Source organism: Pyrgilauda ruficollis, unplaced genomic scaffold, assembly GCF_017590135.1.
Source record: "Pyrgilauda ruficollis isolate IOZ18807 unplaced genomic scaffold, ASM1759013v1 scaffold14, whole genome shotgun sequence".
NCBI lineage: Eukaryota > Metazoa > Chordata > Aves > Passeriformes > Passeridae > Pyrgilauda > Pyrgilauda ruficollis.
The window spans coordinates 4,527,385-4,540,778 of record NW_024512543.1 but is presented as its reverse complement, the minus strand read 5'-3'; the positions used below and the strand labels follow the sequence as shown (position 1 = coordinate 4,540,778).

The following is a 13,394-nucleotide window of genomic DNA, read 5'->3' as shown; positions in this document are numbered from 1 at the left end:
AAGTCTCATCTTAGGACCAGGAGTTTTATCTATTAAGCTTATGAAAGCCAGCTTTTGATGATGAATTTTTAGAACAAAGTGTCATTTTCTTACATGTTTTGCCTTCATCATTTACTGATGATCCTACTATAAAAGGATACACTTCACACCAAAGTGCAGCAGAAACAGTGCACTTGTGTGGTGTAGAAACCTAAGGAAGCTGAAAGGTGAATGCAGGCTTCTGAACCTAAAGCCTTCTGCAACTCAGGCTTCTGCACACAATTTATGTTATTGTTATGTAAGTTTTTCTATGTCACCAGAAGTAAACTCACAATCAATTTGTCACAAGATCTCTAGTCTCCATTTCTTCCATGTGAGAAGAAAGACTACTGCCTATAAAAGCATCTCATAATTAAATGCATTTTCAGACACAGGGCAATCAATAGTCTGGGAAATCAGAAAGGTTATAGCTCAGTTTTAGCAAATCAGAAAGGCTGTAGCAAGCCAAAGGCTACAGGGAGAGATTTAATATGGACTTCCATAACAAATACTCCTAGGCTTTTTTTTGTCTAGTATCATTCACTCTGCTTGCGGCTAACAGCAGTCAAACCATAGCACACTTGCTATAGTTTCCAGAAAAGGCAGATTTTGTGGAGACAACTAAAATCCATTGTTTTCCTTTGTGAAACTTGGGATAGCTTGTTTATTTAGTACCACCTGAAACCAGAGCTGGACAGTGATCCCTTTGCATGTGGAAGCCTAAGAAGAGAAGGTCAGAGCAGACCAGCAGTTGTGTGTGTCACCTCAGCAGAAGCACACAGGACTGCAGAAAATGACAGTGGCTGAAGTTACTCTGCACGTGGCACCTGCCCTCTGCCAAGGAAAAGATCAAGGGCACAAGGCCAATATATCACAGGACAGACAAAAGACTTTTACATTGTCTTTTCCCAAGTCTATCCTCAGTTCTGTAGTGCCAACATTAAACTTCATTACAGGAGCCATGATTACTTCTACCTTATAAGTCAAGCTTTGCCTCAAAAAGTCTCACTTTGATCTGTCTATTTGTCACCTACCCAATAATTAAAGGATTTTTTTCCCCTGCAAATTAAAAGAAGCTTCAGGTACAAGCAATGCCACCCAGCTGCTCTGCCAAGGTCTGAACTTTAGATACAGGACAGCTTGGTTGCTCATCACCTCATGTAGCACAGAAAGAAAAGCAGCAGCATAGCCAGGCCTTGAAATTAGGAAGGACCAGATGTATTCTGTGGGATACCAAAATAACCATACCTATGTCAATGAGCACACTATGATCTGAAAAGTAAAGTAACATTTCACCCTCTAAACTTTTTCATAATCTTACACAAACAAATACAGAGAAACTTCTGCAAAGATAGCAATTTTCAGGTGACCAAGTCCCTTTACGTAGTCTGCTTATGAGGCATTAAGAAACCCCAGAGCAACAGGATTTTTGTTTTTGGAACACCAAGTATTTCAGCTTTCCTGCCCAGTCAAGTCTGGTGAGGAGGCTCCTGTTGATGCAAAAGGACGTAAGGTCTAGCTCAGAGCTACTGCTGTGAGCAGAAAGAAATCAGCAGCAGCACCTCAATGCTTCTCCTCCCTGCGGCTGCCCGTGCCCTGCACACCTACAAGGTCACCTGCTCCCTGTGTGCCAGGTGTGGCTGGCACAACCCTACACCAGCTTGGAAGCCTTAGAGCCTTACACATTGGGAAAACCACAACATAATGAAGTCACACACAGGCATGCAGCAGTACAAGGCATGCAGCAGCCACATGTTACACCCTGTTACACTGGAAACAGCCATTAATTGTGGAAGCATATAATTTTTACTCCGTGAGCTTCTGCTTATGTACTTCAGCTATTTTACTTGCAGAAGACATCAAATAAGCCCATCCTTTCCTACAGAGCTACCTATAGAACACAGACAAATTATCCAAGTGCAAGGCTCACCCCAGCAAGGTCTTCATCATAGAAAGGTCAAGAAGAATGAATGGGACTTAAGTTTTAATACCCATAAAGAGCAAACTGGATTAAATTTACCTAAAATGTATTTTGCCAAACATAGCTTAAAGGCAAAAATCTACAGCCAAATGATAATTCTTCCTCTCAGGAAGCTAATGAACATCATTGCATTTCAAAAACTAGCTCCTGGACACCAGGAGACTGGTGGACTGTTGCAAGGTTTGTCTTCCCAAATGTACTTATATCACCAACATCTTAAGAGTAAGGTCACATAAAAGAAACAGGCTATTTCAGTTTTAGTTTACATTTTTACAAGCCTTTTTCCCCCCCCTTACCTTCCCCCATCACATGTTCTTGGCCTTTGACTGGGATTTGTGTTCTCACTTGGAAGCACTGCCTAGCACACTGTAGATTACACCTTGATTACAGACAGATATATACTGAGGAAACTGATCTACCCTCAAAAATTGCACACATACAGGTGTGCAAAAATCCACAAGTGATCAAAACAAGCTCGTCTAATTTACTGTGCCATTTCCTGCAGGTGCTTTGAAAGGTAGGAAGCTCGCAGAGAAGCCAGGCAGCAGCTACACAACATTCATGGCACTACATGAGGCTTGCATTAATACTGCCTACACTAATCAACCTCCCTAACCTCACAGGTATCTTTCCTGAGACACTAACAGAGCCTCAGCCTACAGAGCTATCAGTCTCTGTTCTCATAGGCAGAGCAAATCAAATAGCTTTCTCAGTATCCAATTCCTGGCTAGCAGGCACAGAGTCACACTCCTCAAGGCATTTCCACACACGCTGGGTACAACATTCTTGTTGTACTTCCCTTGGACAAAAGGGGAGAGGATCTCTGCAATAGTCTTTCCAACATCAGGTGAGGGTATAACAGCAATCACCTTCATGGTGCAACTCTGAAGTAACTCTACTGAACTCATGGGATAATCTCAGTAAACTAATGTATTAAGCCAGCTTCAAAAAGCTTCCTTCAAATATCTCACTGTCCTCCTGAACCTCACCTACATTCAAAACCTTTTTTTTCAATTTGAAAAACAGGCTGCCTTCTATACTTAGAGGGAATTCTACCATCATCACGTATAACATTTTTGGCTCCATAGCCAAGAAAAAGAAGTCAACAACAAAAAAGACTAAAATAATTGTGAGTCCTTGAGGAAAAAACATGTAGATAAAATTTACTGATTTTCACTTAATACTCATCTTTGTGATATGGAAGACAAAAAAAAAACCCCCTCTGTTAGTGCATCCATCCTATAAAATTCACCACTTCTGGGGATTAAACAAATTGAACAGTCTGTATGAGCTGCTGAAAGGGAAGAAAGTGTTGCCTTTAACTTCTCCTCTCACCCTGACAGTGCCTGGCTGTATCTTCAGAGTTTAGGATATATACAAGCCCTTGTTAAGACACAGCACTGTGTTTTCTAAGCTGAATACCTCTCAACAGCTCCAAGTAGAAAGAGAGTGCAAAATTTCCCTATGTACTGGGAGACTGTTAAACAAATGGTATAAAAACCCCCAAAATCAATGTTGGCATAAAACCCACAAAATCAATGTATGCTTGACACAGAAGGAATCAGTTATGCAGCAATTAAATGCATAACACAAGAGGATTATAAAATACCAGCTTGCTTTAGCAAGTATGGTTGCTTGACACCAAGTACATCAGACAATAAAAATAAATCTTATCACATATCTCAAATTCAGCAAGGCTTGTCTGGAACAGTGCCTGGAAAGCCTGCAGCATGCACATCACTCTGTAAGATGCCCAGCTGGAGATGGTGGAAAACACTGGGCACAGGTAGCTATGTCTACCAAGCTAACAGAGATCAACTTACTTTGTTTCAAATCACGAAAGATGAGCAGGATGTTGAAAAGTGATAGAATATGAATAACGAGAAGAGGGCAATCATTTGCAGGAAATTACCTGCATATACAAATCAAGGGTAAAGAAAAGATAAAACACATACATCTTCCAGGTTTTATTTTCAGGTTGTAAAAGCAATCACTCTGAAAATGAGCATTTCCTGGGATTTAACAGTTGTTGAGTTCATAGCACTAGGCAAAGGCAGTTACACCTAGCCCATAATTTTATCCACATAAAATGTACAATATCTGGTTGTGATGTCTCTTCAGGATATTGTCAGCAGAATCAAACTTAAAAAACAATATTGTTTAGAAGTGCTGATAAACCTTTTCTCACAGCTAATGTTTCCATGCAGGTTTGCATCAAGTAGCCAGTCTGGATTACTTTGAAATGTACACCCTGCATCTGTGCTTAGTCACTGCCAGAAAGCACTTCAAGTCAGTCCCCTCAGTTGAGCGTCTTCTGATGCAGCCTTTCTCTCTCTGCCCCATTACCTTTTCACACGTTTTTTGGCTCAACTTATCTAGATATTCTATGTCTACATAGGCAAAAATTGGGCAGTTTGCAAAGAATTCAGATATTTACATCATCACTGCAGGACTTCTCCAATTCTGCATTAAGGAAAAACAGTCCACCAAAATGAAACATGAGAGCATTGCACCAATATGTTCACACTAGCTGTGCACACATATGCAGTCTCTGTCTCCTAGGGAATATCTTTAACTTGTCTAAATCCTTCCCATCCCTCTGTTCTGTACTGATACCAAAAAGAGTCTCAAACCACCCTGTGGAGGGAACAGCCCCTAGCAAAAGACTGCAAACTCCCTCACAAATTCACCAGAAGGCCAGCCCAGCCAGAACCAGGACCGATTATCCATGGAAGATTGCCACCATTGATCCACAGAGAGCCCACTATCACTAACAGCACTGCTATACTAGCAGACCTGGTTTTAGGAGCACAAGGATGAGCTTCTCATCAGCTTCTTACTGCCAAGGAAAGGCTCAAGAGGCTAACCCCAAACACTTCCTCCCTCTTCTTGATCTGCATGATATTTTTTAACAGCTCTGTCTGATGCAAGCATTTCACATGAGACATAACCATTATTTTCACCACTGTCCTTTCCCCATTGTCACAAATAAGATGCGGTGAAGAGGCACTATATTCTGTGCTACATCACAAGCAGAGTCATATTGCACTATACCTAGGTTTCAAGCTTATCTCTGATGCTGTGCAGATTATGTTTAGGCTGAGAGCAGATTACTGGCGTAAACCAAAACATTCTAGGCTGCACACACATTCACTCTAGAAAACTTACAGAGCTCTTTGGACTAGGGATCAGAAGTTAGTCTCTTAAGGAATCCGTAAAAGCATCTGAGAAACAACACTTGTTTGCTTTGGCCAAGAAGAGACAGAATGAAAAATACCTTCTAAATTTAAGTTACATGTCCCCAACATGTAGCAAAAGATGCCACTGCATTCAATCCAATGTGTCTTGCATCAACAAAGAGTTGGGATTTTTTACTTAATGATTCAAAAAATAAACACAAACACATAGCCATTAAGATATATATTAAACTGAAGTGTACAAGCACCACCCAAGAGCAACCAAAAAAAAAAATCTCATATTTAAGTAAACATTCCTAATGAGGCCTTCTTATAACTCGAAACTTTGCACTCAGGGTAGCAGTTACAGAAAACAAGGACGTAAGGCAGGCACAGAAAAACGAGAGGTAGCAAAGGAGCTTAATGCCTGATCAATGCTAGAGGGTTCTGAGGAGAAGAAGGCATAGTCAGAAGAATTATCCTATCTTGATTAGCATCAGAACAAAGGCTCACATTAGCTTGTCTGCACTAGGACTCCCCTAGAGTAGTGGATAATAACCTTCTTGAAAGCATTAAAGGGATTTCCTCCCCACTTCACCCCCCTGCAATCTACACCCCTTCTCTAAAGGGGGATAAAAGGATGAGGTCCAAATAACAGCTTTATGTTTAATTCTCTGAAAGACATAACTGGGTAGCTTTTTACAACTAAAACATCAAATATATAATATCCAAGAAAGATCCTTCTGTGGTAAGTTTTCAAAGGTAACACTCGGGAGCAGGTAGGGGGAAAAAATCAAATCAAAACAAAACCCATTTTTTGTTCAAGAGAAAAGGTCATATAGCACAGGTGACTTATCATGCATGCTTAACTCTGGAAGGCAGGAAGGACTTCAGTAGTTTCTTCAACAAAACCAGGGAGTGGTATGGGAGTGAAGAATACAAGGGAAAAAAAAACACAGCTTGTGGTATCTGAACACCACAAAAGCCAGGTTAACAGAGGAGTAAAGAAAAATGCTAAGGCACGGCTACAAAGGAGTCAGAACCTAAGAACACTTTAGAATACTCCTGTTTCAAAAGCTAGAGATGCTAACACAAGTGGCTGTCTCACTGCAGGATGAGAACATGGAAGGCAGCACATTCTGCCTTCAGTTTAAAGAAGAGTCATGGCATTTGGACAAAATGCAGGTTTTAAAAGCAAAAACTCAGGAAAAACAAAGTAACAGCATCAGCTTTCATCTTACCTGGTATTGACACAGGCTGGCATACAACGGTTGTCAAGTTAGGCAGATTAAACTGACGCTTAGGTGACAATACGTTGATTCACACACCTAGAACTGCACAAAAAAAGTAGGTATTAGCCCTGTAAGTACTAAGAAAGGCACACTGTCACATGAAAGAGCAGGAGACTTGAGGAGTGGAAGTAGTTCTATTATGTTTTTAGGACACAGGCACACAGCTATGTTTCTGGTACGGATGTTACTCACAAATTCAGATCTGGGTCTGAGATACACTGCACAAGTTACTCAAAATCAAAGAATATGCAAACTATCCTGACACATTCCGTTTAAAAATCTCAAGAATAAGAAGAGAACAGTTTCAAGTGTAGCAGAATGTTACCAAAAACATTTTTCAGCAGCACTCAAGCTTGCTTGATGGGGTTTTTTTCAGCGGGACAGAAACTTCCCAGAAGTTACCCAAAATACACATCTTAAAACTACATCAAGTCCATCCATCAGATACACACATGCACTTTCAGTGATTGCAAATACTGCATACTTCCCGGATAAGCATAACAGAAATTTATTTCTACAGTGCCGAAATTCACAGGTATGTTTCATTGTCCCATCACTGTATACACCTTTTTTATTCAGCATTACTACAAAAAATTCCAATACTTAAAAAGATGGTTATTAATAAGGCAAAACTTCTCCACTTTGGGAAGCACAACAACAAACTGAGAACTGGGAAAACTGGTCATCCAAGTGAGAGCAAAAGCTATGCAGCTGAAAGGAATTTTTGTCTAGCCTGCTTAAAGATCTCCTTTGTTGCTAAACATTTCATTGTCACATTTAAATGTCAGCTTTTTAAGTCGCAGAACTGTGCAAGCCCTGCAAGACAGGAAACCACAAACAGACTTGAGATGAAGGTTCTCACAGCTAATGAAATGAAAAGCAAACCTAGCAAATGCTCTTCACATCTCCAATATGCTTACAAAAAGACACAAACACTGATCTTACAACCTTGTTCCGCATACCCACGAAATTCTTTTAAATTAATCTCTGTAAGTAAGTTTGTGTGGTTTTGTAGTCTACTTATATACCAGGGCAAAGCTTGCAATGAGTCTCCAGCACGCTTTTGTTGCACATCACAGAATGAGTCTGCAGCATTTCAGGATCACACGGCTCTTTGCAATAGTGCTTTAGCTTATAAAGACATACTACTCGATTTTCCTTAGGGGAAAACAGGACCCTCCCTTTCCTGGAGCAAGCAGCATGCCCTTTTTGGACTCTGAAAAGGAGTGAGGGGCCCTCTGAGAGAAGCTGGCTTTAAAGCTTTCAGGATGATCGCACATATGGCCACTGGCTCGCCGGTGGCATATGCGGCAGCAGATGGAGAAGTGAAGCTTTCATACCCTCTGAGCAATGCTCTGCAATTCTGACACTTCTCTTGAAAAGCAGATATGTCAATCACCCTCCCAGGCTGGTGTTTTGGCAGAGAAGAGATTCTCCTCTGTCTGCATATCAACACCAAAGGAAAACCTATACAGGGTATTTTAGAGGCAGTTTCTGTCTTAGCTTTCAAATATAATGAATCCATAGACAGCAGAGAATGATAACTTACTGTTGTCTTCACTGAACATCAGCTGGCTTTCCGCTCATTAGAGAGCAACACATACCCAGTATGCACTTTCCTTTAAAGGAGGGGTGGGGGGGAGGTGTTTTAATTAACATTAGAGCACCTTACTGGGTCTAACAAATAAAATGTCTTTTGAGAGTGGTCAGCACAAATGGGCTCCAATACCCAAAGGGGATTCTAACACATTCCTCCCATAAAACTGTATTACTGGGAGCTGCTCTAATATATTGTCCTTCAAGACCTTTAAGAAGTTATTTACAGAGAAAAGAAAACCCAAAGAGCATAAATAGGTCAAAGACATTCAAGCATTTCACTAATGTATAGGTTTAGCACTACACATACAAACTACAGCTCCCTTCCAAGCAAGCAGCCTTTAACAACTACTGTTAGAAATCACATTACAAGCCTAGCTATTGAAAGATCTGCATTTTTATATAAAGTAAGAACATCATTCTCAAGCTCACAGGAATTGGAGGGCTGGGAAGGGTGTTGTTTGGTTTTGGTTTGCTTGCTCATTTTTTAAAGACCAATTTATCTGCAGGGTTTCCCTCTTAAAACTTATGTACCCCTAAAGGTCCTGCAGAAAGAGATCTAGTATACCAACATAACTTCTTTTCTATCTTCATTCCCAAACAAGCTGCGAACTTGGTTTTGATCAGAAATTCTTGCAATTCCCACTCATTTTATTACAAAATTCCATTAAATCAATGCAAGGAAAAAACAGGAACAGCAGTGAAGCACAGCAATGTCATAAACTGTGAGGAAAATTAGTTGAGGAAAAATGTAAATGGCTTTGAAGTTTTCCAAATGGTCCTGGCACTTCTGAAGTCTAAGCTAAGGGAGCTATGAACAGAGACACAGTATTGAAGCTGGCTCACTTCTGAGCATGAGGTTAAAATGGTGCACATTTCAGCCCTGCAAAGTTCAATTGCCTACAAGGAAGTTACCCCTATGGCAAGTGTACACTGTAAGAACGAAAGCCATTCGATTCTGCAGCACAAATATGACACGGCATTTCATTTACCACATGAAAATAATTCCAGTGGCCAACTTCCCTTGACTCTGCTCAAAGCTGTACTTTGCTTTGTTACAAGGTTACCACAGCAGTGATGACCAACCCATTCCACTCAACACTCACTTACACCAGGAAGCCAATTTACTGCTGGCGGGCTGGTTGCCACGCTAGCAGTTCCCTTCAGGGCATCACCAGAGTGACATGAGACAGAGAGATCCCTTGTGCTGCAGACAAACTTCTCCATGTACACTCCACTTTTGGAGCCTGCTCACTGTTCAGCATACAAGAAAAGACAGGAGCTGGGGGGACAACTGAGACAGTGGGAAAGAAGTAGGGGTTTTACACCTCTAATTCCTGGTCCTGCAGCTCTTCAATGTGAGCTCCCTCAAAAAACTGTCTGCAATTACTACACACAAATATTTAAAATAAATAAATAAGCAAGCAAACAACAGGCCAGATTTCACTGGTCTCTTATTATGCTTGGTCTGAAAACAGACTTTGCAGACTGCATCATGTAGTAAGCCATGTAAGAGCACTAAGCTTCCAGTGAGAAAGTAGTAGCTGCCACTGCTCAGTAACAAAACAGCCAACATATGAGTGGCAGATGAAAACTTTTTCTGACACATACAAAAGCTCACTTCCTGACATTTATAGGAAGTATTTCTACTGATTAAAGTTAAAATCAATTTTTGCAGCTGCATAAACAAGATTTCTAGCAGAGTCAGGGAAAATATCATCTATATTAACTACAGACCAGCAAAGCCAGATGAATTACACAGATAGGCTTAAAAAGACAGAGTGCTTCACTAGAGTAATCTACCTGTTCCCAACTACAACATTCTGTGTTGGAGGTTAAACTGCTACATCTGAAATAATTTTATTTGTACCCAGAGTAAATTAATGACAAGAGATTAAACATGTATGATGGCATTTCCAAGGACACGACACCTGTCAGGACAACTAGACATAATTACAGACTACTGTATTTTGGCAAAAGAAATCTACTGTAAGTAATACCACAATACTTTTGCTATATATGGGTTAATTTTTCCCTTTTCCTGCTCTAGGAAATGCCTTCATGTTTATATTTACATATTCCTAAAGCAGAATTCAATCCTTGCTGCCTCTTCTCCCTCCTTCCCAGTCTTTCAGGCAAACAGGTTGTGAGACCAACCCTGCCAGTGAAAGAAGCCTCTCTCAGCTAAGCCTGATCAGCTGGGATCAGCTGGTTACAGCAGCCAACAAGTGGCTCAAAGGGCAGAAGAGCTGCAGGGAGTCCCTGTGCCACGCAGAGTACACAAAAGGACACAGTCCAGGAAACTTTGGAGCAAGGCTTCCAAGCTACTGTCCTTTCATGCAGTTATTCATAGATAATAGGCTTCTCTGGAAGTATCTCAGGCAAGCAAAAAGAGAAGTAACTTTCAAAAGGGGAAAAAAAAATACAACAGCAGTGGCCTGACACAGACCCCAAGTGCAGCGTCCAACCTTCCTGGACTGACAGCGGCCAGCACCTACATCCGTTTGCTCACAAAAGCAGAACAAGCAAGAGGCGTATTTGGGTGGTACAGCAGTAGGCGGCTGTGCTGTGAGCCAGCATGCCGATAAAAAGCAGAAGTGACGCAACAGGAACAGCCACAGAAACCCAAATCTATGGGTAGGATGGGTAGTGAACAGCTGAGGTTAAGACCACGGCAGGCTGCTCTTACTGAGAGTTGTAACAATTCTCGAGGAAGGAGCAAAGCAGCAGAAAACAACCCTGACCCCAAGACAGAAGGAATTCCACCAAAACCACTACACTGCAGGCAGGACACACATTTAGTGACTCCAGTTACCATTACTTGCTGACTGCCCAGGCAGCTGTGCTCAAGCAGCCATTTCAGTCCACCTTCACACACTGCACTAAATATAAACTGCTGATAACTGTGTGGAAACTGTTTCAGCAGAGACATGGAGCACTGCACAACTCAAGGACACTGGGTCCTCCTCAAAATCTGCAGGTGGTCAATTTGCATGACAAGCAGAGAGAAGGGGACAGAGCCAAAGTCTCTGCTACACTCGTGGTTGGGAAATTTCTGCCTCGAGATTAGTACTTTCCCAGACCCATACTGCAGAGAGTAATCTGCCTTTAAAGAGGATATGGGGGCACCTGGGTTTTGACAATAACTTGTCTAAGAGGAAGTTATGGCTCCCTTATCACGTGCTACTTCGCTCCACAGCGACCTTCAATTTTAAAATCTCGTTAGATTAAGTTGCAGATCTTTCAAGCACATCCTTCACACAGTGGCCCTTAAAGAAACATACTTTCCTACTTTCAGATGGTACTGTCCTCTCTAGTGATCCATAAAACACTCATTTAAATAATAGGACAAGCCAACATAAGAGGGAAGATGAAACCGCAAACAAGAAAAAGAAAAGTAGATCTTTCTCCAAGTTTTGCTTAGAGAATTACTGCCAGAAACAACATGAAAGTTACCAAGACAAAAGTATGATCTGTAAAGCTGCCAGTGCCACAACTGGCCATCAGATTATACTACTAGAAAGAAATATTCTCTCTTCATCAAAATATACCACCAAAAAAAGCATGTCATGAAAAGAAGAAAAGGAGGCAGACTTGCAAAGCAATTTATGGCAGACACCTGAAAAGGAGGTGGATTAAATCAACGATAAACTACAGACACCACAGAGCACCGATCCTTAGAGCACTGGCATTTAATATGTAAATTCCTTCTCTGCTTAGGCGTTTTGCCTCCCTTTGATGTATACAGACAAGTTCAAACTAGAGATGAGAACTGGGAAAGTTCTTTCTCCATTATCTCAAGATTTTTCTTGTCTAAGCAACAGTTAAGTGTTCCAACTATATCACTTTTGCATCTGTTCAGAGGGGAAAAGAAAAAAAAACACTAGAAAGAGAAGTATAACAAATATTAATAAAGGAGAGAGTCAATGTTTTCCCAGCTCTGATGCAGATGTAAGCAGCTAGCTGGTGCCCGACAGCTATAGCGCAGCCTAGGAGAAGAGAAAGACAAGCTGAACAACAGAGGACGGGAAAGATACTCTGGAAAAGATCCAGATGTCTTGAGCTTAGTCCTACTGCATGAAAAATTAAAGAGGTTAAACACCTCTTCTTAAGAACTTTTCCTCCCATTGTTCTGACCACGACTCTTCTGAACAAGCCGCATTGCTCCAGAAACCTTAGGAATTGCGGTGACAATAGATTCCTGCCAAGAGAAGCACCATTACATAATAGCTTTTATGGGAACACGCACAAAAAGCCACTGGGAAGCACAAACAGACAAGTGCAAGATCCTCTCTGCCCATCAGCTCAGTTTAGCTCTTGACTACTTCAGAATATTTTAAATTTATATATTTACTTCCTCTCACCCCCTTCCACTCAACAAAATCTGTGTTACTGTAACTACACTGAGATCACGTCTATTCCCCACAATAACGTAACCCCCTTGAGAATACGCCCACTTGAAACTACTGTATTTGCATTAATCTGTTTAAAAGAACACTACAAAGCTGAAAAACTGTATCACTATTTCCATTAGTATATTAGAAATAAGAACAATTTATTATGTTTTTTTTATCATTTACCCAATTTTAGGGATACTTAGAACAATTATTGTTTGTCGGTTCTGAGAAGCCTAGCACGGCTATTTTTGAGTTCCAGGTCTTCCACAGGAGATTTACCATAGATTTGTTACACGCACATGTAGAGGCTCAGCCTAAGCACTGCACACGTGTAAAGGCAGCTGCTAGGGAAGCTCTGACCTCTGGGCAGTGTTAAAGCACCGTAAAGAAGAAAGCAAAGACGAAAACCTAACAAACACAAAGTTTCTCACGTTGAATCGTCCGCAGCAGTGCCTCCACTACCACCTTGACCTCAGACACCGCTTTCCCTGTGTCTCCCCACGCACCCAAAAGCTCTAGGAAAGGAAAAAGCCAAGACCGCGGTGAACGCTTATCCGCTGTTACTTAGGGGTTTTAAATCCTAGAGGTTCATCCCGCACCAAGCGAATCCTCACGCCCGAAGACACACACACACTTTTAAGACCGCTGACCTCAGAGAAAGCCCGGCTCTGCCGTCACCGCCGACCACCCGCCGCTGTGACACGAGGGAGCCGCAGGTACCACAGGTGACATTATGTAAGGGCCGGGCAGCCGGGCGAGGAAGGGCTCCCGCCGCAGCCCCGAGCACCGCGAGCTCCGAGCGGGGCCGCACCCGGGCAGGGCTCCCCTCCCGGGCCACCGGGAGAGCGCCGCCGACACCTTCCGGCTCCCGGCCCCCGCCCAGCACACGCTCCCCGCTCCCCGGCGGCGGGCCCGGCTCGGCGCCCCGCCGCAA

At 42.0% G+C, this 13,394-nt stretch overlaps 1 protein-coding gene across 1 annotated transcript in view; it reads right to left on the bottom strand.

Moving 5' to 3' along the window:
- Nucleotides 1-13,382, bottom strand: part of SUSD6 (sushi domain containing 6) — a 78,146-nt gene extending 64,764 nt beyond the window's left edge. The window contains exons 1-2 of the mRNA XM_041459817.1: nucleotides 13,111-13,382; nucleotides 6,417-6,509 (exon numbers count right to left, since the gene is read on the bottom strand). The gene's annotated coding sequence lies outside the window, so the exon portion shown is untranslated. The remainder of the gene's footprint in view (nucleotides 1-6,416; nucleotides 6,510-13,110) is intronic.
- Between the last annotated feature and the right edge of the window lie 12 nt (nucleotides 13,383-13,394).